At 36.4% G+C, this 13,861-nt stretch overlaps 1 protein-coding gene across 2 annotated transcripts in view; it reads right to left on the reverse strand.

Moving 5' to 3' along the window:
- rab27b (RAB27B, member RAS oncogene family) overlaps positions 1-13,861 on the reverse strand; it is a 41,862-nt gene that overhangs the window by 19,248 nt on the left and 8,753 nt on the right. The window contains exon 1 of one of the 2 annotated variants that reach the window (XM_026928783.3): positions 3,176-3,329. The exons of the other annotated variant lie outside the window; for it this stretch is intronic. The gene's annotated coding sequence lies outside the window, so the exon portion shown is untranslated. Of the gene's footprint in view, positions 1-3,175; positions 3,330-13,861 lie in introns of those variants that run through there. 2 annotated transcript variants of the gene reach the window in all.

Here is a 13,861-nt window from a genome sequence, read left to right on the forward strand (position 1 = left end):
GTTGCTCTTGCTGGGAAATGACATCATAAAAATAATCCCATTACAATAGACTTTTTAAAATGCCTACTGGAAATTTACAGCTAAGCATTTTGTACGCATAAAGTGAGACTTTTAATGGAGTTCACTGGATGTTATTGGAAATGTGCTACCTCTGAACTGTGTCCTATGAGCTTCATATCTCAACAGCTGCTCCTGCCTGCATAAGACTAACAACATCTTGCTTCTGTGGCTTTTTTATTTTGTCCCACAGGATTCCAATCCAAATGCACAAAGCATAAATTAATAGAGCCTGTAGAGAGTTTTAAAAAATCTTCAGAAGTCTGTGTTAATCACAAATGCCCACCATTTCAAAGTTATGGACAATATCACCTCCCATTACATGCATTCAAAATACACACACAGATACACACGTGCACACACACACACACACACACACACACACACACACACATGTTCAATAACACAACAGCTGACCTTAAACGGTAACTCAATAAAACCAGACAGCAGACTGAAGGGATCCTTTGGCATTTAAAGATTAAATGGTTAACGTTAGGAGAAGTGACATAAATTGCTTCTGAGAAGGCCAAAGAATTACATCTTTCGATATATCATTAATAAGATGCAATGTCTAATTGCATTTGATTTGACTACACATTTGTTTGAATTGAATTGCACCAATGGTTTTCAACAGCATGATTTAGGTGATGAGGAAGCAATTTCAGACAATTGTCTATTTTTTTTTTCATTAGGCCTGACATTTGTTTAAATGCAATATGAGAGTGACATTTAGACAAATCAGGAAGGATGCAGTGCAACACAATCGTATTATGGCCTTTGCCAGTCTTTGTTAGACAACTACGCTTTATGCTAAGTTTGGATTCAATGTATCTCCCATGTCTGAAGGTAATAACTTAAGGTGTGTCTTTTTTACAGGTTTACATTTTTTGTAATTAACTACAGTATGTGTCAATAATAAGTTATATTATAAATCTATAAAACATATTTTATAAAACATTAATTATATGTGTTTGAAATTGTTGGATAGAATTATCACTCCGACTCATGAATATGTTTATAAGTTAACTGACCGGAAGTTAAATTTTCCTTACTGTTTGGATTAACAATCATGGCTATGGCCTGAAATAATAACCATTTTAAAAATATACCATGACTAGCTGCTTATGTAAGTTGCTGACTTGTTTGCTTACTTCAAGGTACATATAACATTTTTTGTAATGCACTGATCTTATAAACCATAGTAAAAAGGTTCTGCAAAAAATTGTTATATGAAAACTTCATATTTGCAGGACCCTAATCATAACTGTTTAAAAATGTGCAAGGCATCTTGTAAATCTCAAAACACAAACAATGAGGGGGATGGTTCAAGTTACTTACCATCGTATTAGTCTCTGACAAAGCTGTAAACATAATACAGAGTTAACATCTGGCCATCTGGCCTTAATGCCTCAGTTAGCTCAATTAGCTCTAAACTGGACTATTCATAGACCTTAACAAAATCCTCAGAGTATTTTAGTGTACAAAGCTTCAATCAATAAGACAGATCTAAGGCAAATCTATATTAAGTTTTTGAGAATACTTCATTTGAATAATCCATTCACGCACCATTAGCTTCAGTATTTTACACAGTTGTGACACGGTATATTTCACTACATGTACAATCCTAACACATAATGCAATTGCTGTCCCTTAACAACTAACATTTAAGATTCAGTTATAACGGTCCTCTGAGCCATACTGCTTTACATCAATACAGGATCCTTGTACTTTCCTTGAGAAAATCACTTTGGTTTTTTTTTTTATTATCATTTAAAGAGCTGTATGAATTAAAGAACAAATGTGATATGCAATAGGATGGCTGTGTTAGTGCAGAAAACAAGGGAATGTCTAAAGACAATGGATTAACTGCAATAAACCTCTGACAGCAGAATATTCAGAATTTTTCCAAAACATTTTCTAAATTTCTGTATTTTTGCAGTCTGGAACTACACTTCTACACTTTTCCAGACTTTCTAGCCCTGCATAGAAATCCCTTTATTGGATATGTACAAGTGAAAAATGATGCACAGACTTTGATATAATTTAATATCTGATGACATATCTGACCTTGGTAGTAGAGTATTGACTCCATTTTCAGTTAAAGGAGGAAACATGGCCTCAATTCCCTTCCTATGAATAATTATATCATTTACAAGTGAATTAATGGATTAAACTCCATCAGTGCTCTAATTACCGTAAGGCAAAATAATAATATGATAAAATGACAACATTTGGCCTAATAATTGGTCTATTTTGATTGGGACATACTTTGGCCTAAAAGACACAAGCGCCAGCAGTTAAATGGGTCAATCATACCCCCCCACCCCACCCCCCCAAACACACACACACACACACACACACACACACACACACACACACACACAGTCTCTACTTTTCTGTCTGGCTAGGAGGAGGGAAACCCATGAGCAATTTGCTGCCGTGTCACATGCTTTCATCTGTTTATTCCTGAAATGGTGAAAAGTTTCAAGAACAGAGAGATAGAAAATGATTATAGTGAATCATTTTGCCTTCATGTTGCCTCACATTTATGTACAGCATATAGTTCCTATTTTCTCAGCTACATTTTTGAGTGTCACTATTGCAATCACAATTTTTACTGTACTGGTTTATCTGTACTAAACTGTATTTTACATGATCCCAAAAACCAAATAGTCTCTTTATCAATTTTGCTACTTCATGTATGCTGTGCCAGTGTGATTATATGGAATTTCTGACTGCCACAAATCCCTTATTAGTGCATATTACTTGATCAATAAACCTAAATTTCATATAGCATCATTAATAATATCAATCATCGGAAGCTACTAAAACTTTTCATAACTGCACATCATAAATGCATGCAAAAATACTTGCTCTCTGTTTGAAGCTTAAAAATTTTCCCCAGAGGGAAAGGAGTTAGAAAGTCAAACATTTAACAACTTGTAGAAAATGGGTGTGATCACATTCCTCTGTCTACTTGCGAACGATTAACATGCACTCATTCACTATTGAAACACATTTTCTACATAAAAAGCTTACAGGCTCTGAAGACACAATCAACATTTCATCCACCATGATGTCCATCTCAATCTGTAATATATGTACATCAAAAACTTACCCGTATGTTTTCTTCTGTTTGACTGTCAGTGGCTGAACAGCAGCTGTAGGAGTGCACAAGCAGCTAAGCGGCAACACAACACACCCCTGCTCAGGACAGGCCCACTGAGGTCCCTGTGTGTGTGTGTGTGTGTGTGTGCGTTAAATAGCGTAGTGACTGCTATTTAACCTCTGTAGTAGAGCTTTGTTCTATCTGACATCTTCCAAGAAACCTGCCCCAGAAGCCCCAGGCAACTGTCTCTTTAGCACACACTCAGTTACATGCATACACTCACTAATACGCGCCCATGCGCATACACACAAAAAAACTTCTACATGAATTGTTTCTATTTTCTTAACTCCATAGGATGCACCATAATATTATTACATATTATTTTAGTAATTTAATGAAATTTAAATATTCTATTTATAAAACAGATATTTTTGGTTCTAAAATCTGATTGGCTAAGTCGCATTCAAAGACATTGTAAAGTCCGAGTCATACTCACAGGTGACTGCATCACTATAACTGAATTCTGTATTAATGTGCACAGTTTTAAACCAAAAAAACCATTACACTACAGCCATTGTTCTGTCCATGGAATGCCTCACTGTTTGCCCGTTATGTTGCTTAGCAAACAAAGCTTACTGTTAATGGACTACATTGCGTGGTATAATTTATTATTACTATTACTTGCAATTGTTTACTGCAAATATTATCAACAACAAATTGAATAACTTATTGAACAATGGATTTTATCGTATGCAGTTTTAGGCACTCCACTTTGCGTCATGCCTAGGAACTCCCTTGATCTTTTCTTGTAATCAAATCATTATAACACATGCCCTCAAGTGGCTTACTGCTTATTCAAGGCACTCCACCTATTCAATCAACAGTAATAAGCCAAAGTGTGCTAGTAGTGGAATTCAGGAAATGCACTCCCTCGTGTGGTTTATTGGTTTATTATCATATAACGTTCTGTGTGTAGTGATGGTTCTATTGTCTGATTTACTGAATGTAGCCACGACTGAGTTGTTCCATTCATTCATTCATATTTAATAACCTCTTTATCCTGGTTAGGGTTGCAGTGGATTCACACACAGGAGCAGCTTAGAGTAGCTAGTCCACATACCGGCATGTTTCTGGGAGGTGGGAGGAAATCAGAGCAGCCATGAGAAATCAGAGCAGCTTACAACCCATGCAAATTAGCAATACTATGTCAATTTAAAAGCAAATTACTGCTGCAAAAATAAAGACTTGTTGATATCCTTAATATACTCTAAATCACGGTTCATCAACTGGCAGACCGTTGGATGCCAACCCAGCAAATTATTCAGAGGACTGAATCAAGCACTCAAAAAAACCCCACATTGTAGCACACACGGACAACATACAGAGTAAATATGAAAAGAGATTAGTTCCGTTTTATAAAACACTAACCATTGCAGCTGATAAAGCAGATCCTCTGTTGTGGCTTGTTGCAGCCAATCACATGCATTTGTATAAATTTCATACAATTTCATAGATTTATTTTTACTCTCTCTGGTCTCTCTGGAGTATCGACTTTTGTAAGCAAGGAATTTTAAGTAGCTGGACCTTTCCTAATTTTAGTTATATAAAATATCCCTGCTCTAAATATTCTTGGTGATATAAACCTACGAAGACCTACCTGTCCTAGTGTCAGTCTGTTCGCTTAGCTGTTTCCAAATCTATCCTCGACACACCCTGGTATGTGTAACTACCAACTAATACAACAATGTATTTACTAAATACACTTGGAAGATTTTACAACGAAGATTACATCGTAATCTAATTTTAGAACTGAAATTATCCGTTTTATAAAAGAGGTTTGGGTAATGAACCTGTGTACTTCTAGCTAAGTTAGAATAATATTTTTTTGGGGGAAAAATTTCACATGTATTGTATTCATGTTAAGTATTTATTTCTGTTATATAGTGTTATACGGTGCACTTGTGCCTACACTCAAGAACATCTCCAAAGGTTTTGAAGTAAAAGCTGAAAATGCACATATGGAATACGCTGGTTGTGTCATGATAAGAATAACTGAAACTGCGTATATCACATTTGGTCTGTATTTTGTGGTATTCACCTCTCCTTTGTAGACTTAAGGTGGAAACCAGGGTGTGTGTGTGTGTGTGTGTGTGTGTGTGTGTGTGTGTGAATGCATTTAAGAGTATAAGAAACTGTTAAGGAAGATTGTTAAAATGTGAATTCCTCAGTCGTCTAGAAAATCTGCACAGCAATATCTGCATATAGAATCATATGATGAATGAAGAGTACCATAAAAATACAACTCCATGTCATGGCTTTGAGTACATCACACTTATCTTCTTTTTTAACTTCCAAACAGCACATCTGCCAGCAGGAGGATCCACAAGCACAGGAAGGACTTTAGTGTTTAATTTCTATACATATTATTTGTACTGACATTGAAATGAAGATAGGCTATAATGATCAATGACCTTTCCAGATAGGTAACAATTGTAGTATTATAAAATTTTATACTATATGTATACACACTATACATATATGTATATATGATGTCAGTTCTACAGTCAACTGTTGAAAACTACACTGAGAAAGTCTTTTTTATTTTCTTTTGCTTTAATGGACCATTAACACTTTGATATCACTTTGTATGAAGTGGAGAGGTGTGCGTGAGACTGGGCAGTCAACTCAGCAGCTCAGATCCAGACCTCTACTATAAACGCTGCTGGTCATCGGCACGGTACGGTTGAAATTGGGATTCAACTGTTTTCCACCACGTCACTTCGCTATCGAAACTGACCTCTCACGTCGGTTACAACACCGAACTGTATTAATAAAGCAAATGACCTTCCCTGTTTGTGCATAAATTCTTCAATTGTGCAAACCAGCTGTTTTATTAGCTGTCTGTGAAGCTGGCCTCAGACAATCTTGCAGGTGAAGAGCTGTGTTTTTATATTGTATTTTATATAAAGAGCCTGGCCTGGAGACAAAACATTGTTAGGTAGTGAAAAGCCTGGAGGTGTTAAAAACCCAGGCAATCTCAGCAGAGAATGGCTGATGATTGCAAGTGACCTCAATCTAAATCATGAAAGGCTAAAATGTGGAAGAGCGGAAGAGAGTGAGTGAGAGAGAGAGAGAGAGAGAGAGAGAGATGACTCAAGGGAAAGCGAGAATGACTTTACCTCCCAATCAATGTGGCTGTACAAAGAAGCGCACACACACACACACACACACACACACACACACAGAATCTTAAATGTAAATGGCAAAAACTAAACCACATTGTGGGTTAGAATGTAGAAACCCCAGTATGTACCAGTAAACCTCACTTCTCTCCCAACTGCTAAAAAAAATAAATAAGAGTGTAATAAAATAAGGATCCTACATAGAAACGAAAAAAACAAATTCATAGAGCTGTTTCATTCTCTACTGCCTTCCCATGATGATAAAATTGATGCTGCTATCAATTTCAAATCGGAGCTAGAGAAAGGAGATACACAACCTACATGTCAATCATATTTTAAGAATATTGATGATTCAATGCATAACCTATATTAAAACACTTCTGGTTTTTCATACTTCAGGATGGCAGCATTATGCGGACTTCAGTCAAATTCAAATGCTAATTAGACATGATAATTCAAACATGTTTTTGTTACTGCATTTGCTTTACAGACAAGGATAATTTGTGACAATGCAAATTCAATTGCAAAACGTGCATTTGCATTTGGTGGTGCAGTGGGTAGCGTTGCTGCCACACAGCTCCAGGGTCTAGAGTTTCACATGTTCTCCCTGTATCTGAGTAGGTTTCCTTTGCATTCTCAGATTTTCTCCCATCTCCCTAAAACATGCTTGTGACACAAAATTGCCCCTAGGTGTGAATGTGAATTTTGCCCTATGATGGACAGGCATCCCATTCACGGTGTACACCCACCTTGCACACTGGTCCTGGCATAAGCTTCGGATAAACCGACATCCTGATCCGAATAAAGTGTTACAGAAGACGAATGAATGAATGGATGAATTCTTGTGCACAACAATCTACAATGGCTGCTAAAATCAATGTTTAACATTTCATTTTCAATGTCTGAACAGGCCTCATTCTGCTATATTGAAAAAGTACTAGCAATTCCTGCATTTGCAATTGCACTCTCTCATCCATACGCTATAATTACCTGCAAAATAAACCACTTTTGCAATCCCGTTTGCATTTGCATGTTCACTGTCAAGTAGCTTTTCAGGGGAGGAATTGTCAAAGTCTCTATAAACTTGTGGCAGTGGTGGCAGACTCTCTTGTAATGCTTAAAAAATAGAAAAATACAGATAAAAATCGCTAAAGACATTTTAACTATTTCCCAAAAGGGCATTTCAGACCTGGTTTCTTCGTGGCAGCTTAGACACTGAAAATTAAATGTCTAATGGACGTTGCTTTTGCATTTTCATTTTGGACGCCATTGTGTGTTGCTGTGAACAAAAATGCAAATGTGTTTTGCAAGTGTTTAGGAACGTCTTAAGTTATTCGCTCCTAAGGGAAACACAAAGGCACATTTGAATCAACATGTTCTAATTAACATTTGAATTAGATTAAACAATCATTTAAAGATTGTGTTGTTTAACTGAGTGTTATACAACAAAAATTTGCATCTCTATAAAGACATGTCTGCTTTTGCATGTATCAGTGTTTTGCATTTTTGATTTATTTTTGGTCAAAAATGACATTGCAATAATGCAAAACACTGATGTATGCAAAAGCAGACATAACACTCAGCTACAAAACACAACCTCAGCTAATTAGATGTCTCTTAATTCGCACTATATATTATATGTATTATATAAGTTCCTTACAGCTGTGCTTATACTACATAGGTGACCTTTAGCGACACGGAGTGGTTGTTGATGCCAGACAGGCTGGTTTGAGTATTTCAGGAACTGCTGATCTCCTGGGATTTTCACACAAAACAGTCTCCAGAGTTTACACAGAATGGTTTGAAAAACAAAACATCCCATAGAGCAGCAGTTCTGTGAGCAGAAGCACCTTGTTGGTGAAAGAAAAGCCACTCAAATAACTACTCTTTACAACTGTGGTGAGCAGAAAAGCACCTCAGAGTGTACAAGACTTCAAACAAGTATTAGCATTTTGAAACAATGTTCATGGATAATTATTGAGCTATAACCACATTTTAAAAGCCTGATGGATTTTACTCTTTTTGAAGCACTTTTTGTGGGCATTTGTTGACTGTTTCAATAAACAGTCAGGGAAAGTGACATTTTTCACTCACATGGCTCCTGTGTGCTTTAGCATGAATGAAGAATGATCAAAAAGGATTAAAAACAGGCAGGAAAGTCATGCACCCTGCATTATGGATGGTATTAAAATGTTCCAGCAATGTTGTTTTCCAGTAAGGGGCTCAAAGCAGGTCTATTGTGGAAATGAGGAGGACAGTAATCTAATTCTATGCCAAACAAATCACTAGCAAACTCATGAACTTTCTGCTTCAGTGTGTCTTCTAAATTATCTAAGATATTGCATAACACTGATAGCAAGAGCAAGAGGGAAATAAGACAGAAATATAGAAAGAAAGTGAGAGAGACAGAAAGAAACAGAGAAAGCCAGAATAAAAGAGAAAGGGAGAAAGGCAAACAGAAAGCAGGATAGAAAAAGAGATGGTAGGAGAGACGGGTAGTGAGGAAAAGATGAGAGACAGAAAGACAGACTGGAAAAAGTGTAGACTATTTCAAGCAATTTAATAAAAAGAAGGTGAGCATTGTATCACTTATTTCAGCACAGAAAATCACAAGGCAATGACTTATCTTTTCTAATTTATAATGTTACAGATTTATTTTTACCTGCTGACCCACATGCACATTGCTGTGAACAAGTAACAGCATCATGTACAGTGCAATGCAAAATAAGGTATTTTAATAATTAATTAGGTTGTTATATAGCCCAAAGAAAACTCAGTTATTTCATTATTTGTGCTTATCATGACTATAAAGTATGAACAAATGATGTAACAGTGGATCTCTTGTAATGTGCTGCTTTTATGATAATAACTACTGCAGCTTTCATAGAAACAAACCCATGGAGCTAAACAAGCTAAACGAACACTGACCCTAATGTGTAGGAAGCGAAAAAACTGTGTGTGTGTGTCTGAGAGAGAGAGTGAGAAGAGAGAGAGAGAGATGGAAGTGGGGGTACACAAAAAGCGAGATGAGAAAGAACAGAAGAAAGAGGAGATGAAGGAAAAGAGAATAAGTGAGTGAGTGACATTAAAGAGAGAACACAAGGGAAGATAAAGGTGTGAGACATGAAAGGATTGAGGATGAGAGAACAAACAGGAAACAAAGTGAGGGAAAAGTGAGAGAAAAGGGAAAGATGAGAAAGGGAAAAGATGAAAAGACAGAGCTGGGAAAGAGGGGGGCGTTGGAAAGAGATGGGAGAAAATAGAGAAAAGCATGTAAACAGCAGCTACATACTATACTCCGAGTTTGTGTGTGTGTGTGTGTGTGTGTGTGTGTGAATCCCTCACAATGACAGAGACTGGGAGCACTGCATGGAAAGCTCAATACGCTGTAATCACGTCAGCCAAAAGAAATCATGTAGCTAAAATTAGACAGGTTCAGCACAGTAATATTTGGGAAAAAATCTGAATAAAACATCTTTTTAATGAGAAGGCTTGTGCTTATTTTTCCTGCTTACATTTTTAAATTTTAAAACTACGAAATCGTCCAGAACCCATGGCCTAAAAAAGACAGGAAAATGAGCATTCACATCATTTCAGGTATCTAAGCTTCCACACATTTTTAATCTGTTAATATGGAGTGTCCACTGTACAAGTCCCTGTCTAACTTGTTACTATAGAAACTATATCGTATTAGAATGAGTGCATTAATATAAAGCGAGGACTATTGTATGTGCTGTGCTGTTATAGAAAATTAATCAACACCTTCTGACCAATCAGAATCATGCATTCAATAGCGCTGTGATATAAAAACATAATTACATATTACAGACAATCAGTGAAGCAAAAGAACAAGACCAAAAAAAAAACCAGATAATTTTCTATTGATTTTCTATTGTAAAATATTAAGCTTGTCATATGTATCAACTGCCACGCTGCGCACACAACACATGTCCAGTGTAAATTGCCACAATAATTAACATGAGAGAATTAGTACCACTGCATTGCTTGAGTGGTGCTCACCACAACAGGTGTAAAATGGGCTTAAAACAGAGCTTTAGCACCTCAAAATGTGATGGACTATGACTGTATTTACAAAAAATACAACCCACTAATTATTTTTAACATTACTAGTTATGAAGCAGTGTTTCTGGTTTGTCTTTTTATATATTTTCTCCATATTCAACAAGAAACTGGATTTAAAGTCAATATAAAGTATGTGAGGTCTAGTGGGGTTTGTAATTTATTGAACAGGGACTCAAAAAACACTAAATATAGAAAGGAAATTTCAAGACACATTTGATCTGATTATACTCAGATATATCAGCATAACTGGCCATTATGGCAACAAATACTCCAACATGCAAGTGGCCAAACACACACACACAAGTTTGTACTTCTTTGTGGAGTATTTTCATTGACTTGTGTGTTACTGAAGCTAAATGCTAAGTGTAAACCTACCCCTAATGCTAACTTTAACTTCAGTATGTTGAAAGAATTCATTGGGCTCTTTTAGTTAGGGCTTTTTTTTTAAATAAAAGCTTAAGTTTTCTAAAACGATTTTCCTTATGAAGACCAACAAAATGTTCCCATAAGGACAAAATTGCCAGACATTCTATCACATTATGAGGACACAGCAGTTTGTTGTTCTGATGAAATAGCAAAATGGACAGATTTCACACAGAAATTACAAAGAAATTATTCAATAACCACAAACAACTGCAACTTCAGACATGCTTGCATTCCTGGGAAGACAGTGACAGTGCATATGTGTGTGTGTGTGTGTGTGTGTGAAGTTGAATGTATTTTACACAAACTCCTGTAACATCTCTAAGCTCTTTCACTTCCTCTTTAAAAACCCATTAGTCATTTATCTCTCTTGCACATTCTTAATTCAGGATATCTATTTGCCAACCCAGAATATTTTTATATACTGACAAAGCTGAACATATTCAGGAGTAACTTCTCTATTATCTTTTATTTAGTCATTTTCTCTCCCTATTATTATTATTATTATTATTATTATTATTATTATTATTATTAAGGGTTTCTTATTTCTACTTTTCTCTTTTTCGGTTTTAACATTTGTCTCAGGATTTTTTCCCTATAGAAAATGTCAAGGCCCCCTGTGTCATGTTCAGTGCCACCTATCAATGCCTGCATAGCAAAACTATGTGAAATATCATCATGCCTGAACTTCAGGCATGAAAGAAGTCCAACTACACAGTGATTGGCAGGAGGCACAGCCAATCACATGAATGTGAGAGTGTGAGAGCATAAACAACATGAGTACCAGTGAAACTGTCCAATACTACACTATTAGAAGAACTTCAGAACTGATGAGGTTTTAGCTTTTTTCTTACTGACCAGGTCAGCCAAGTTAGAGTTTTGTGCAAAAGTTTGTGCACCTCTGGCCAAATTACATATTTTGTTGATTTTTTTAATTGAAAAGAAGTATATCTGATGGCATGTGCAAAAGGTTGGACACCATTCCAGTTGTAACATCTCAGAGCTTAATTAACTTGTTAGGCCTTAAATAATTCATTAGGAATCATTACTCAAGTCAAGAATTGTCATTAGGAATTGTCAGATGATGACAAGTTCCGAGTGTGATGAATCCTTGTGCTGGCACTCAACAACCATCAGCTCCTCTAAGCAGCCGACTGAGGATTTGAAAATTAATCTAATTAATGCCCACAAAGCAGAGGAAGACTATAAAAAGATATCAAACTCTTCCAGCTCACAGTTTCCACTGTCCAAAATGTCATTAAGAAATGGCGGTTAAGGGGAACTGTGGAAGTCAAAGTAAGATCTGGAAGACCAAGAAAACTATCAGATAGAACTGCCCATATGCTGGCCAGAAAGGCAAAGTAAAATCCCCAAATGACAGTAAGGACTTGCTGGAAGGTTTAGCTGACACAGGAGCGGTGGTGCAATGTTCTATTCTGTAGCATTGCTTGCACATGATCTGCATGGAAGAGTCATCAGAAGAAAACATTACCTGTGACCTCATCACAAAAGTGAACATCTTATGTATGCAAAACAACATCATGATAAGCCAGATGTGTTTTGGAAACAAGTGCTGTGGACTGATGAAGTAAAATAGAACACTTTGGCCACAGTCACCAAAGGTATGTTTGGAGAAAAAAGGAGCAGCATTTGATGAAAGTAACACCTTAAGCATGGGGGGGGATCTGTTACACTTTGGGGAAGTGTAGCAGCCAGTGGCACAGGAAACACTGCACAGGCAGATGGGTGAATAGATTCCAGTACACGTCAGCATTCCTGAAGCAAATGTGACACAGAAAATGAAGCTGAAAGGATACTGACTCCTAAAACAGGACAATGATTCAAAACATACCTCAAAATCCAAATTCAAGCTGAAGCTTTTGAAATGTTCCTTACAGTCCCCTGAATTGAACATCACTGAAAAAACTGCAGATTAGAAAATAAAACCCCCACCAGGGACAGTGACATCACCTGGATACCTTTTATACAACTGTGATCCATGCAAATATGTATATAATTTGCATGTAATAATGTGCATATCTATATGCATATAAATCTATGGCTGGATAAAACCTGATCAAACATTTAGTGTGTAGATTCACAGGATTTCAGTAATGACCTACTGAACTATAAATGAAGATTACTCCAATTTAGAGGTTTGTCAGCTGAAATGACTTATTTTTTAAGACTATTCCTGATCTAAATGGAATGTTATAATACATAACTAACTGAGGCTCCCTGGCATTTCTGAGGATCTTCAGTGTCATTAATTATTTAGAGCTAGCAATTAAGTTCCCTTATCTGTCTATACACATTCCAGTGGAAACAACTCAGTGAATGAAAATAACACTACAGTCTAAGAAGATTAAGATTTTTGTTCTGTGGCTCCGAAAAAGATAACAATGGAAACTATTATCAGCATTATAAGTGGTGTTGTGATATTTATTGAAACTGACTGCAGGTGCAGGAAAAATGCTGGATGACTCAAATACCAGAGCTCAATTCTTCAAAATGTGGACGAGCTTCTGTACTATGCATCATTAACCATTTCTCAAAAGCATGTTACACAAACGTAATTCAAACGTAACGTAACGTAACGCTTTCAGAGCATCGAAAAGACGCTCAATCTCCAAATATAAGAAAAGAGCTCAATCTCCAAATATAAACGTATCCCAACTGCCTGCCCATCTCCACTGTGATTGGGATGTCTCCAGTGGAGACATGTGAATGAATCGGGTGCAGAATCCAATAGCAGCTATTTCTAACTATTTCAGTCCTTAAAATAGTTAGAAAGTTTATCACTGCTTTTCTTTCACATCAACTCCAGGGAGCTGTTTCTTATGGAATCAGTGTTATGGGACTTAGATTAACATATAATTTGAATATTTTAAAATTAGTTTGCAGAAACATTTTTAAACTAAGGATGTTGGATATAAAATATTTTAAATGTATAGTCTTAATGTTTCCCTGGAAGAGCTCTTCCTCAGCAGATGGAACCCCCTTCCCA

This window comes from Pangasianodon hypophthalmus, chromosome 15, assembly GCF_027358585.1.
Source record: "Pangasianodon hypophthalmus isolate fPanHyp1 chromosome 15, fPanHyp1.pri, whole genome shotgun sequence".
Lineage (NCBI taxonomy): Eukaryota > Metazoa > Chordata > Actinopteri > Siluriformes > Pangasiidae > Pangasianodon > Pangasianodon hypophthalmus.